The sequence below is a fragment of the Phalacrocorax carbo genome, chromosome 7 (genome assembly GCF_963921805.1).
Source record: "Phalacrocorax carbo chromosome 7, bPhaCar2.1, whole genome shotgun sequence".
Lineage (NCBI taxonomy): Eukaryota > Metazoa > Chordata > Aves > Suliformes > Phalacrocoracidae > Phalacrocorax > Phalacrocorax carbo.
This window is the reverse complement of record NC_087519.1, coordinates 39,081,928-39,096,781: the sequence shown is the minus strand read 5'-3', so window position 1 is coordinate 39,096,781 and position 14,854 is coordinate 39,081,928.

The following is a 14,854-nucleotide window of genomic DNA, read 5'->3' as shown; positions in this document are numbered from 1 at the left end:
TAGGAAGATTTTCAGCAGCATCAACATTCCTCTAACCTCTCACTTTTGCAAACTGCAGTACAGAAACCTGATGTCCTGAATTATTAATTTTTTTTTCTTTATTTCTCAGGGACAACAGGAATAACTTTAGAAGGACTGCATTAACTTCAGGAAGAAATTAATTAGTGCATTTTTAGTAGACCAATGATATTGTAAGATACGCATTAGAAAAGGAGTGTTTTGTAAAGCAAGTCACAAGAACTTAAGTCTTTCAGACACTTCATTTCAGTTACTGAAGTGATTGTAAAGTGTGCACTATGAAGCTGCCCATCTTCCCTAGGCGGTACCAGAGGACCTATTTCTTTCCCTGTTTGCCTCGCTAGAATAAGTCTAGCTTCTCTTTTGCCCTTTCTTTTTAATCTCAGTTTTTAATTGATCCACACAACAATTGTAGACCCATTTTGGGATCTAAAATTCTAACCTGGGCAGACTCCTTAAGAGTTAATTCATAGTAACTTTATTCTCTAAACAGATAGGCACAATACTTTCAAAATAGTTTTTACTCTGACTTGCCAAAAGCTCTTCTGAAGAGCAATGGACACTAAAAGGAAATTTCAAATGCAGCTTTGCAATAGGTGGGAAAAATTTGCCAGCCAGAGAGCAAATGCTTTGATTTCGTAATCTGTCTTGATCAGAGTGATTAGAGAAAGACAAGAGTTTAATGCTATTGTAACACAGCTCATTTCACAGATGAAGATGGCCGTAGAATTTTGCAGAGCTGACACAGAGTGCCAAATCAGGATAGTTCATTGCAAAACATGTTTTTGCCACACTCCCTGACTGAGGTATCAGGGGGAAAAAAAGTTAATGGAAAATGAGAGGCTGGTTTTGATCACGAGCACAACACAAATGTACAGCCCCAGAGAACAAAGGGAGACAAAGCAAGTATTTCTATAGCATCTCTCAGTACAGGCAGAAATGTGAGAATGGCCTAGTGTAGTGCTGCAAAAGGATGCATTAGCCACATGAGCACCCACACCGACATCAGGCTGGAGCAGACAGGTTGGGACTGTTTTCTGCCGCAGGGCGTAGCAGAACGGTGATGGCAGCTGCAAAGGTCCAAATGGGCTCTGTGGTTACTTAGAGCTGCGGCAGAACCAAAAGGGCAGAGCCAAACAATGCCAGACTGCTGAAACACAGCTCAAAATGTTGCCACTAGAAGAGAACTGGAACCATGCTCTGTTTTATAGTGCTACCTGCATTTAGAGGGCGGCTTCTTGCTGGAAGTCCAGGGATATAGCAGCATTTGACTGATGTGTATAAAACATGCAAGGACGATCTCAGGAAAAAGATAACCATGATCTAACCACTAGCTATTATTAGATTTATGGGGTACCTTTGCTACATATGACCATGAGGTGCTGCTCACCAGCTACTGCAGTCCTAGGCACTCAGTTTCTTTCTCTTTTTTTCTGTTGGAAAGACACAAGGCAGCACTCTAAGGCATTTAACTTGTCAGGAGTTTTTACAGGTCCTATCTCAGCTTTTTAAAGCAGGACCTCTGTAGGGCTCCACTGTGCCACCACATTTGGTGTTGATGAGCCTGGTAGGAGGCATGGGCTGTGCCACTGTGAGTAAGCTGACAACAGACAACTGAATGCTTGTAACGTAGGCATTTTGGTATTTCACAACACCGGGTGGAGCCTGGAGGATGGCCGAGACTCAGCCGGCTGAAGCTGAGCACCTCACAGGAATGAGTGGGATGGTGGGCTGCAGAAAAAGCAGGAGGAGAAACACAGCAATATTTTAATCTCCTTTGACTCTGAGAGGATGTCTAAGATCTGGTACTAAAATCTGCTTTTAGGGCCTCCACTGATTGGTGATCCTATAACAACGCTCCAGCCACTTTTGTACCACCTGGATCCACTCTGAGAGTGTAGCTTTTCCTTTTAGATAATTCATATACACTTTTTTCTATTTAAAAATAAATCTATCACTGTGCTTTTCCTACAAAAACATACAATCTAAGATATTTCAGAAATTGAGGCTGATAACACAACTATCATCATCTCTGACTGGGTGTGAAAGACTCGAATCTGAGTAATTAGCCATCTTCATGGGCTGCTACTGACCTCAAATAGGAAATATATCATCAGCACAGAACGTTTTTTTTCTGGAAAGAAAAAAAAAGTGTTAGAGTGTAAACATTTAATTTCCTGCTCTAAATTGTCTTAGATTGATCAACAACTTCCAGGTGCCTTTTTGACACCTGGAGAAGACTAATATTGAAGCTTCCCAGATAACGAGCCAGCAATATGTCCTTGTGGCCAAGAAGGCAAACAATATTCTGGGCTACATTAAAAGGAGCGTAGCCAGCAGGTTGAGAGAGGTTATCCTCCTCTTCTACTCTGCCCTAGTGAGACCACATTTGGAGTGCTGTATCCAGTTTTGGGCCTCCCAGTTCAAGAAGGACAGGGAACTGCTTGAGCAAGTCCAGCAGAGAGCTACCAAGATGATCAGGAGACAGGAGCATCTCCCTTATGAGGAAAGGCTGAGAGATTTGGGTTTGTTCAGCCTGGAGAAGAGAAGACTGAGGGGGGATCTCATCAATACCTATAAATATCTGAAGGGTGGGTGTCAGGACAATGGGACTAGACTCTTTTCAGTGGTACCCAATGACAGGACAAGGGGCAATGGGTGCAAGTTGGAACATAGGAAGTTCCACCTAAACATGAGAGAAAACTCTACTGTACGGGTGCCAGAGCAGTGGCACAGGCTGCCCAGAGAGGTTATGGAGTCTCCTTCCCTGGAGACATTCAAAACCCGCCTGGATGCGTTCCTGTGCCCCCTGCTCTGGGTGTCCCTGCTCAAGCAGGGAGGTTGGACAAGATGATCTCCAGAGGTCCCTTCCAACCCCTACCATTCTGTAATTCTATAATGAAAAAGGTATATGGTGGTTACTTAGCTGGCAGAGTGCCCAAAGAGCAGGCATCCTCAACACAACTATTGTTAATTGCACTTAAAGTATAATTAAGTTAGGGCAACCAAGAGTTAGGAAGGAATCCTTATTATTAAACATAAATGAATAAACAAACATAATGTGATTTTCTCAACTCTGAAGACAAAAGCAAAAAAACTGGAGGAGGTAAGGACACAAGACACAAAGCTCTTTATGTCACCATCCAAGAGAAAGACAAATTTGTCTCCCTGCTGCCTTCATGCTCTTTCAAGTATTTTCTTTCATTCTTTCAACACTAGTTTGCAAATCAGTTGAGCTGGCTCAATGTTTTCCTTAATTCCTTTAGTAGACAAGTTGTTATTCAGTGAACAGGAGTTAGCAAAGGTCGCTTGAGTGTGTTGAGCAATCTTGCTCTTCATCAGCCTTGCCTGTGGAAAATATATTTGGGTTTGTCAGACCTCATCTTTAAAAATCTTAGTAATGACATGTGAATATGGTAACACATGATTGCTCATTTTGCTGTATCATACTTTTAACCTTTTTCTCCTCCCACTAAAACATGTACTAGTACTGTTAGATCACTGTGGTCTAAGCCACGGAAATCTCCCACTTGTGTCCTATGGGAACTCTACCTTCAAATTATACCACCCTTTCCACTGATCACCGATTCCTCACACAAGGTCACACGTTTGTCATTTATAAATCAACGTGAATAGTGCTGTGTCCAGAGGGCACTCTGGCCAAGGCGGTAGACCTGTCCTCAGGAATTTTTGATTGAGCTGGCACAGAGTAAAGGCATATGTCTTGATACATTCTGATTACTAGGGCTATTCACAGTTTCACTAAACAGTGAGTGTGTCATTAGAAGTAGTCTAGTACCAGGTTTAGTATGGGAAACAACAACAACAACATTGAAGTTAGAAAAAGTGGAAATTTTTTTCCAGTTTTGAAAGGCTTGCCCCAAAATTCTAAGAAATAATCCAAGCAATTTTTTCTTTTAAAATGAAATCTATGGTTTGGTTTTTTTTTTAATAAAGAGCGGATCTCTACAAGTCAGGTGCTCAGCTGATACTGATTCATACGGCTCTGAGATAAACAACAGATATTCCAAACAATGGTGCCTTCAATCTGTTTTTATTTCTTGAGACAAGAAATTCTTCTGATAAAATTGGCCCAATTCTGACACTAGTCTGAAAGTGGACTAGCATTCCACCGAATTAATCAAACATCCAGCATTTTATAGCTACATCACCGGTTCAGGGAGAACATCCAATATTACTTTTGTTACACTTATGTTCATACCTTGTCTAGAGAAGAGAAAACATTTTAAAATAACCACCACAGATTTTCAGTCAATATATAAGAGGGAATTTAGGAAAGCAAGTTGATTCCCACCTATTTTCATGTAGATACACAGAGCCTGAGAGCAGATGACTCACTGTAAGACAGAACTATGGAAAAGAGAGTCTGCATTAACAACGTGCACACATATTTTCCAATTAAAGGTACATTCTACCTTGGAAGGAAAAACTATGTTAAGGCAGCTATTTTTAAATCTGCAAGCTATCAAAGTAGCTTTTGCTGTGTCACTTCCATTTAAGATGACTCGCTGCAGTTAGATAGATTTTGAGAAGCAAAACCCACAAAGTGAAGGTAGCATACAAAACTGAAGTCAGTAACATTCTTCAGTAATGTTAGGCTTCCTACTAGCGATTTCTATATATGTACTTTTAAAAAGTCCTTTGTGTTAGAATTAAGTGCTTGTGATAGGAGCTGGGTCATGACATCTAAGAACACATAAAAAGCATTCACAAAACAAAGCAAAAATCCCAAACAAGGACTTTTTGTTGAAACGCAAGCTTTTTCTGTAACAGTCATGCCATGATGCAGAAAGATGTGTTTGGATATAAAAAAGATAGGTTTTCTTTTGTGCCCATGCCATTGGCTCCCAGCCCAAGATGGCCATGAGGAGTGACAATGGCCAAGAAGAGTGACAGAGACTTCTGTGCTATGGACGTAGTGGTCCACAGGCGAATGGATGAGAGGCAACAAAACTATAAAAAGAGTCTCAAAGTACTAAACAAATAGTAATAATTCTGAGCCAATATCAGCCTGGTTCTAATTCAAACTGGCAACACAGAAATGAAAATCAGTAGAATGTGTTTCCATCCCCTCTAGCTATGCTACTTGGAATTAATGCTAAATATAAAGATGACAAACTGAGAACTAGCCCCATCTTTCTGTTCTAAGAAAGATGGAAAGAGAGGGAGTGGTGCTTATGTTTTCACACTGCCCCCCTTGTCAAAGACGTGTGCCGATGTCAGCTGTCACTGAATTAAACTCTTTTTGACACATTAATCTTTGTGGCATGGTACACAAAGCACAGAGCTGCAAAGTGCGCATCTTGGCTGCAGAGCATATACTTCAGCTCCAGAGCTAATTATGAATGTGGCAATGAGACACAGCACCGAATGCACAGCAGCAGCTGAAATTCAAAGACATGCTCATGAGAAATAAAAATACGCCTGTCCTGAAACTCTGTCCTGACCTCACACTTTTTTTTCACACAACTGATCACCATGTTCTGTGCAGAGCTGAGAAGTAAAGTGGAGTTTAGTTCACTGACAGCAGTAGAAAAGATACAGAAGAATTAAAGAAAGCAACTAAGCAGCAAAATTATGACAATGGTCTGGGAAAAAAGGGGAAGGTAAGTGATATTCTTCAGGCAGAAACCAGCGGCGGGGCCGCACAGGGACCACTCACACCACCACAGGATGCTGCAGGAAACCACCAGTTTCTTACCTGGGAAGCAGGCAGAGGAAGATGAAGCCATGCAAACCTGGGGCTGGGCAGCTCTTTCTCCCTGGATGAATTTCCTGCACAAAATGAGGTTAATAAGGCAGGTACTGTCCCTCAATTCCTACCAAGCCCATCCCTGGGATGGTGGCTTGCGCAGCAGGACCATTCTGTGCTGGAAGCCAACTGGAGCAAGCTGTTAGTACAAACTTGAGAGTTTAGAGCAATTGATGGTGACTGATGTGATTTCCTGCCCTGTTGTGTTCTGGTTTCAATATAGTTAGTTACTGCAACAGACCTCACAAACAAATGCTGTTCTAGAAAAGAAGGTCTCCGGTATTTCTAAGAATTAAAGATCTCATAACAGTTTGTAAGTTCATCCTAATGCTCGGGCCAATTCTGCTACATTACTTGGCCACATTTCCTCTATCGCTTCAACTGAACCAGAGACCTTTCCTTGTCAGACTCACTGCATCTTTCTGCAGTGATGCTGTAATGTGTTAAACAGCTGCAGCATCACAACTGGATTAATCCTGGAGAAGCCAGTAATCATCATCAATTACAGCACAAACATTAATCAGTCAATCACCGCCCTCTAGAGGTGGCCACATTGCGAGTAGAGCTGATTTGGGTTTGCTGCAAATGAGTTATCTGACAGACAGAGCACTTCTGTATGCAGCAGGAGGAAGGTTTTTGCTGATTAGAGTAGATCCATGTACCGTTACAGGAACAAATTACTGAGCGCTGATTGTCAGCTCCTCAATTATTCCTCCCCTCTCTTGCCTGGCAGATCACCCAATTTGCAGCACTTTGCATTCGTATAATTTGCATTCATGGTACTGCGGAGAGGAGTGAAACTATATATCTATAGATAGATAACTATATGACAGAGCTATAATAAAAAGCAGTAAAAATAACACCCAGACTAAACTCTCTTTTGTTACAGTTTATTTTTCACACTCAATGTGCATAGATGAAACCAGTGGCACAACTGTACAAACGAACTGTGTTCACACAAACTGGATGTGTCGGTGTGACAAAAGCAGCAAGCCTTTATGTAGAAGCACAACTACGTATTCTCATTTCTTTCCCTTGAGTGGAATAGCCAAGAAGTTTTAAAGGGAAGAATATAAAGAGTGATGAATAGTGAGTAACCCGCCATATAATCAAATGATGAATATACTGTTTCTGGTGTGCAAAGACCTTGTTTGACTAGGTGAGTATTTATTTAAGGAGAAACTGTTCTGTGCAGAGACTTAGCACAAGATCCTGGAGGCAGGAATAGCTCATGGCCAGGTTTCCCCAGACACGTCTTCTTTTTTCCAGCTGGAAATTCTGTCTAGGTGGAATTCAGCAATTTTTCACATTTTCTTCTGGCAGGCTGGCCGGATGTGCTGGCTTGCCTGTGTATGGAGGGATTCTCCAGGTATCCACACATATGCACAGACCATCCATGCATGCGCAGCCCCATACCTGAATATATGTTTCTGTTGGCAACATTTAATCAAAAAAGAGCAGATGTCCAGAATCTCAGTAACCATTTCGTTGGAAACTGGGATTTGCATTTCATTGCAGTCCCTGGGATTCAGGAGAACTGTGTTCTGTTATAAAATCGCAGCACAGTGGAGGTTGGGAGGGACCTCTGGAGATTGCCTAGGCCGACACCCCTGCTCAAAGCAGGGTCAACTAAAGCAGCTTGGTCAGAGATATGCCCAGTCAAGTTCTGAACACCTTCAAGGATGGAGACTCCACAGCCTCCCTAGGCAACCTGCTAATTGTCCAGCCACTGCCACAGTTAAAAAAAAAACCAAATTTATCCGATGTTTAAATGGAATTTCCTGTATTCAGTTAGTGCCCATTGACTCTTGCACTTTTATTGGGCACCACTGAAGAGTCTGGCTGTGTCACGTGTGCTCCCCCATCAGGTATTTGTATTCATTGATATGATTGCCCCTGCTATACAGTCCCAGCTCTCGTACCCTCTCCTCATATATGCCAAATGCTCCAAGCCCTTAATCACCTTTGTGGCACTTCCAGTATGTCCACGCCTCTTGTACTGGGGAGTCCAGCGCTCCAGATGCCTGCAGCACTAACTCAGCCTGGGATGCTGTTGGCTTTTGCTGCAAGGGCACTGCGAGCTCATAGTCAGCTCATCTGCCAGGACCCTTGGGTCTTTTCTAAAAGCTGCTTTCCAGATGCTCAGTCCTCAGCCTGTGTTGGTGGGTTAGTCTCAGCTTCACTTCTGCTGTGACTAGATGACCATTGATTCAGCTCTCTGGGCCTTACTGTCCACGGTGTGGATGCTACTGGCCTGCTTTGTAAAGGGATTTCAAATTTTGGTTGTCTGAGTTAGGTGTTGTTTTTATTTGCTCTTCATAGGTAACTATCTTATCATCCTCTGTCAACATGTTTCTGCTTATATTGACAACATTCTCTTCTACATGGGCTTTTATAGCAGTCACTAACCTGCTGCCCAGGTGCCTTAGATTTTATTTAACTTTCCTTCTCTGCTGCAGTGTCCTTTCTTTAGGAGATTACACACACACACACACACACATTATTCTGTTACGCTACAGGTCTAGAAACTGAGACAATACTGAGCACTGTACAGTAGCCTATAGCCAGGGTCTATAAAATCCTCTTCAGAACATAATGACATAGAAAATGCCCTTTGATCTTACCAGCTTCTTTTCCTTCTGCGGCTGCTGTATCTTATCCTAGGCAAGAAACCACGAGGAACCCCTGAGTTTGTTCCCATAGGGAGCACAGGGCAGTGAACATTATCCAGTCCCTTCTGCACGGAACTGAACGATTTGTGCTCGATTAAAGCTGAGAGACTCCCAGCCTCACAATATTCAAGGTCCTAACACTGCCTGCTTATTCTTGCTGTGTGTTTCTTCGTTCTTCTCTGCATCATGCCAGCCACATGGTCAGATCCTTCCCTTCTGCAGGCCAAGGTTTGCCTTTCATGAGGATCTCTACTGTGGAGCAAACTGGATTCCTTCATGGGTTTTTCTATCCCATTTGAAGTTACAGCGTCCAAGCACTTTGGAAATAAACAATGATTCATATATTTTCACAACACCTTCAGGGGCAAAGAAGTACAATTATCCCCTGCCAAATTTCAGAGCCTAGCTCTAAAAGTGCAGGTTTGTCACAGCTTCTCTGCATAACTCTTTCCCTAATAATACACAGCAGAAAGCAGGCTTGTATCATGCACAGCATTAAGTCACTATAACTATAGGCATTGCTGCTGGCATATTAATGAAGCTGTATAAATCATCACTGTTCATGTGAGCAATGTAATCCTTTGGGATTCAGTTACTTGCACCATGCTGGGCTATGTCCAAAACCCACATACTGCCCTCCCTGAGACGTGGCCACTCTCTGGAGCCTTCTCAGTGCCTCTCCCTTACCTGTCCCCTTGTGTCCATCCCTGCGGAGGGCCTTGACATCTTACACGAGCACCTTAGAAGGAGGGACAAAACCACCTTCCTTCCACTTGGTTGACCCATTAATCCCAGGTGTGAATCAACTGGATTGCGTGTGGGAGGAGGTTGGCCCTCTACCTCCGTAAAGGCAGACATACTAGATTTGTGCTTACTTTACAATTAGACTTGGAACCCAGGAGAAAGAACGTAATATAGTTTCTTATGTAACCATATATTTATTTTGGTTACGTGCGGCTTTAAGACAAATCTAAAATGGTGCTGGACCGTGCTGCTGCCCTCAAAAGAAGTTTGTCAGCAGAGTAACAATAATGTTCTGCTTCTGAAAATGATGTGCTGGGCTTTATGGTCAGCTTTTAGGTTTGAATGCTTTTTTTCCACTTTGATATTTGAGCCCTCCCCTCAAAGCAAATCCTTCGAGTGTGTACATGGCTCTCCAAGCAATGGTCACGGGAGGACATAGACAAGCACAAAAAAAAAAAAGATGCTGACGGCATCTGAAAATGATTGGCAATCTCTTAGCCGCATGAGCTCAGTCACATTAACATAGTGATTTAAACACTGTGGATGGCTTTTCTGATGTTCTTTTAGAAATTTCTTACTGGGATTATTAGGCATCCAAAATACATTTAAAACCAACCAACCAGTGGAATGAAACAGAGCAGATAATACTGACTAAGCACTCTGAGCCCTATCTTGCAGCCCCAAATCAAGCACATTGCCACCAAGCACAGAACTCCAGTGACCAGACAGGACAGGATCCGGAACTGGGTTAGTGAACCACATCATGTGACAGAAGTTAGGACGTTGCATCACAAGAGGATCCCTCATGGCTCTGAAACATCTACACTCCCCACAGCCCAGCCTTGCTGTAGCAAAGCCTAGTTGTACTTGCGGGAAAAAAATGACATTGTGAGATTTTTGGTGCCTTGCACAACAGATGTGCTTGTGATAAAAACAGAAGGAGTGGCTGACTTTTTTTGTAAATACTGCAATAAAGTTACAAATAATAACAGTATGTGAAAAATAACACAAAGAACATTCTGAACACAAAAAGAGGTGGGTTGCTAAGGCTGCCACTAGAAAAGGAACAGGCTGGGCACACTGCCATGTATACCTTGGCTCTGCTCACCCAGTGGGGAGAAACCCTGCCCTCGGTGGTGCCATGCCACGGCTCCATAGGGCCGGAGGATGCCAGGCCAATAAGCAGTACGAGACTGATTGCACACAGACACTACTGAGCACGTAGCGATGCCACTGATGTAAGCCCTGCTCCTACAAAATGCTGAGAGAGACCTCCAGTGCTGTCAGGAGCAGGGAGTGCCCATTTCATTGAGATGAATTTCGTTCTCGCTGGATCAAATAGAAAGCCAACAACTGGAAAATACAGCCAGTTACTAGACAGTTCTGGCCTTCCCATGCCAGATGCAGGACTGGCTTCCATTCAGCTAGGTTAGAAGTGGAATAACTGCTCTCAAGTCAATAGCCCTGATAGCAGAGAGTGCTGTCATTGCATCAAAGTGAGTAGAGATATCTGTGGTTTACACAAGTATGAACATAACCAAAGCTTGGCTGTGCAGACTGAACAGAGAGAAAAATCAGACCCTTCTTCAAGGCATTTCTCACATACAGCCACTACCTGAAGTACCTCAATCCTGCCCTTCTTCCATCCCTTTTCCCCACCTGGTCCTGTGAGTTCCTCAGACCAAAGGGTGTCTTTTATTATTCAATGATTTTTTTCCCCCCTCTCCTCCATCTCAAGCAGATCCCTTGCTCTACTGCCACGCAAATAATGCAATGCCACCAGCATCACCCTCAGAGAGCAGCCAGGATTAATGAACTGCATTTGATTCTGAACTGCAAACCTCTCCCTTCCGCCTGCTCGCACAGGCTCTCAAGGCTTCAGGCAGCTGGGCACACCAACCAGAGACTCTCCAAGTTCTTTCCGGGGGACTATGGGAAATCCCCAGTGTCAGAAAAAGGAGTTTAAGCTAAGTGTACAGCCACATGGTTAGAAAGCAGAGAAACCTCAGCCTGGAGCTGACGATGACTGATGGCTGTAGGTGCTACAAGTAACTCACTGCTCCTCATGTTACTCAAATGTCAGGGTTTTAAAGTGATGTAATTAAAGCACCACAGGAGTGCAAAGATCTGTGTAAATTGAGAGGATAATCACCACGCAAGTGAAGCATGAGTCATTTGACTGTGTTGAAATTATGTTATTTGGTATTCCTCTAATTTGTCACATGACTTAATATACTGAAAAAACCCATCTCATGTTTTTATGCTCTGGGTCCATGACAATTGCTTTTCCTGCAGCAGACAACGATTTGTAAAGTGACTTTTCTTATTCCCAAACCACCCAAAATTTTGCAAATTGGTTTCCACGAATTAGAAGTGGTTTAGAAATAACCTTGGCTGGGGGACTGGCTCCGTTACGGGACTTTCGCTGCCATGACAGCTAGCTGGGGGAAGGTAGTTATTTCTAAATTACTCCATTTTTACATTAATATTTCTTTTAAGGCAAAACAGCAGTAGAAGCAGTATTATTTCCGTTGCTTGCTCTGAAACAGGACTGGTTCCTAGGAAACACAACTTTTTATCACCCGATCATAGGCATCCCATGTCTTTTCATACAGAAGTACATCCACTGCCTCCCCAGTCTCAAGCCTGGGCTCAGTGTTGGGGTGCAGGGAGCAACCCCTTTTCTCTTCTGTAGTAGGAATTGCCATCAGAAATATATTACACTTTATGACAGCCTTGCATGGCCAAAACCCTACAGCCCAATATCACATAGACCAAGGTGGCCTTTTTCACAACCTTAACAATGGTTCAGAAAGATAAGGCTAGTAGTTTTTGTGCCCCAGGAACCCATCAGCTGCTGTTTGCTGTAGCTTGGGGGTAGATTTGAATGCACAATGCAGAACTTCAGATTGCAATACTTGACTCACATACCTAAGTCGGGAGCACTAATACTCAAAATCACAGGTGTTTAAGCTCAAAGAGGTTGAAGAGAATCTTTGTGTGAAGCTCTACAATCCAGACTGACCCAGAGCTGTCCCGCCCCTGCCCAGTTCTGTTCAGCCGTGTTCTGTTTTGAAGGGTACAGAAACCCTGAACAGAAGTGACTGAAGGGAGGTCCTCTCAGCCACTATCATGGTGCCCTTGCTCCTCTTTTTACCTTTTGACTGCTCGTTGCCTCCTACAATCAGCTCCTGATTTTGCAGCACACTAGAGATGGCAGCAACAGAGGAAGCAGGGAGGTGCTACCTGTCCTGTATCGCTATAGAGTTAGACACTGCATGATATGCTGAGCACTTCCTCACCTGCAAACAGGCCAGCTTACACAGACAGCTATGACACCTCTGGATTAAGGGTTAGATCCAACACTTTCAAAGCTCTTGTTCCAGTAGCAAGGACTCTAGTGTCTTCTGAGTGCTCTGACGACCCGAGCACTGATGTGTCTTGATTACTTCACCGGGCTCTTCAGACTTCAGGAGATCAAATGCACAATTTTAAGGTTTTCAGAGAAATTGCAAAAGTGATTTAATGGCTCACTTAAAAATTTTAAAATATTTATCGTGAAAGATGGACTCCAGCAACTTACTGGGGGGGAGAAGGAAGAGGGGAAGGGAAAAGGTATACAAATCAAGAGAGGCACAAAAGCAAACTGTATTCCAAGCACACAGTGGAAAATGCAGGCCAGTGCCAGCAGCCTGATAATCCAAATTCTCTTTCTATGCACTGACCTCTTCTGAGAAAAGGAAAGAATTTAAAGAAGCATAAATGATAACTGTACACATTCTGGAAACAAACCTAAAAGCAATGCCAGGAAAAAACACCCTTCTCGTTACACAGCCATTAACACATTCCCTTCTCCCTCCGCCCAGGCAGCAGAGCTCACACCTACAGAGGGAGGGGGAGAGAGGGAACACACAGTCAGTCCTCAGCACAGCAGCATGGACATTAAATCTGAGTGACAGGATAGATGCACGTTACTGGGAAAAGCCACTGTAGCACACTGAATGTTGGCACCCGGGTAGGCACAGAGCAGGTGAACAGAGCAAGCATTACGCCCAGGGGAGTTCCCAGCAGACAAGGTGCAGGTCACTTGCTCCTTCCCCTCCCACAATGAATGACAAGCACTGCTTTAGGTACTGCCCTCCAAAGAGCTGGGAACTAAGGAAATTACTTTTTTAAAAATCACAAGCTTCACCCCTTTTTCATGCCACAGATGGCAGCAGTAGCAACAACAGATTCACCTAAATACCAGCAGCTAGATCCACAGACAACATAAATCTGTGCAGGGTTTATTTTGCCTTGTTCTTTGCACAGCTATATCCCCACTCACATACTCTGCGTTATACTTCTCCTTTCATGCCGTTCCATACCTCCCCTTGGCCCCAGTGAGACGGAAGTCATATTCATTTTGCACATTCCCTTTATACTAGTTTTGTTTAGACACTTTTTCTGGCCAACTTACATACTGCTTAGGTCTGATTTGCAAAATTTGCAAAAACTGTCCCCAAAATTTCCAGTGGAGGAAATTCTTGCCTACTCCAACTTTATATTTGGCCCATTTCCCATAGTCTTTTCAGAGGCAAGGTAATGTCAGTATTAGGAGCAATGAACTAAATGTTCTTTAGTGCTGATGAAAATCCTGAGAAATTCACTAAAATCAATAGAGATGTTCCAGATGAGGGAGGTATATGGCTCAATAAAAATAATGGAACAAAACCGACTCACAGATGCAGGAGAAGATGCTGTCCAGATGGTTAAGCTAACCTGGTGTCTGTCATGAACACATCCCTTAACACCCATGCAAAAACCTGTTGCACTGCAGCTTTAGCCCACAACACTTATCTCCCTGTCACTGGCCCAAAATTTTGTTGGCTCATGCTGACTTTCACTGGGTGAAAGCTTAACCACTGATATTACCTAGAAAAGCATGTCAGGGGGTGGGGCGGGGGGCTGTGGTGTTCAGCAGGGGTACTCTGAGCGCCACTGCTAGTGTGGTCCAGAGCAGACCCTGCCAGCAGGGTCAGAGGGCTGACTGCAGAGGGGAGGCTCGGGGCAGGAAAACTGGGGCTGATCCTGCTGCACTGGGACAGGGTGGAGGACACACGAGAAGACAAGCACAGGGTGAAAGATAAACTAGAAGGATAAGTAACAGTTTGGGTTTTGTTTTGGTTGGGTTTTGGTTTGGTTTTGGTTTTTTGTTTTTGGGTTTTTTTTTCAATCTCACAGTACTATATTGGTATTACAGCTTCTCTGTTCTCAGTAGCATTTAATCCAGTGTAATGTAATTAAGATGTGGACTGGGAGAATTGGAGGACTCCAACACCAGGAAACACCCCTTTACTTCACCAGCTTAAGCAAGTTTCCAGTGGGGCAAGTCAGCACAAATACCCTGAAAGTGGAAACAAATCACTGTACAGAACTGCAGAGACTTTCACAATGACTTTAAATCAACTAAATGTTCCAGCAACTGAGAATTTGGCCAATAACGTTGGCTGGAGCTGAGCTGAGCCAACCTATGTCAGTCTGGGAACCTGCCTTACAACAAGTCCTCTGCAAGTCCTGAATAAAGTGTTAGACCCACCTGTGCTGAGTGTGACAGGTAAGCTACTGATGGGATGGACTCTGAAGCCAAGTCAATAGTTCCAAAGAC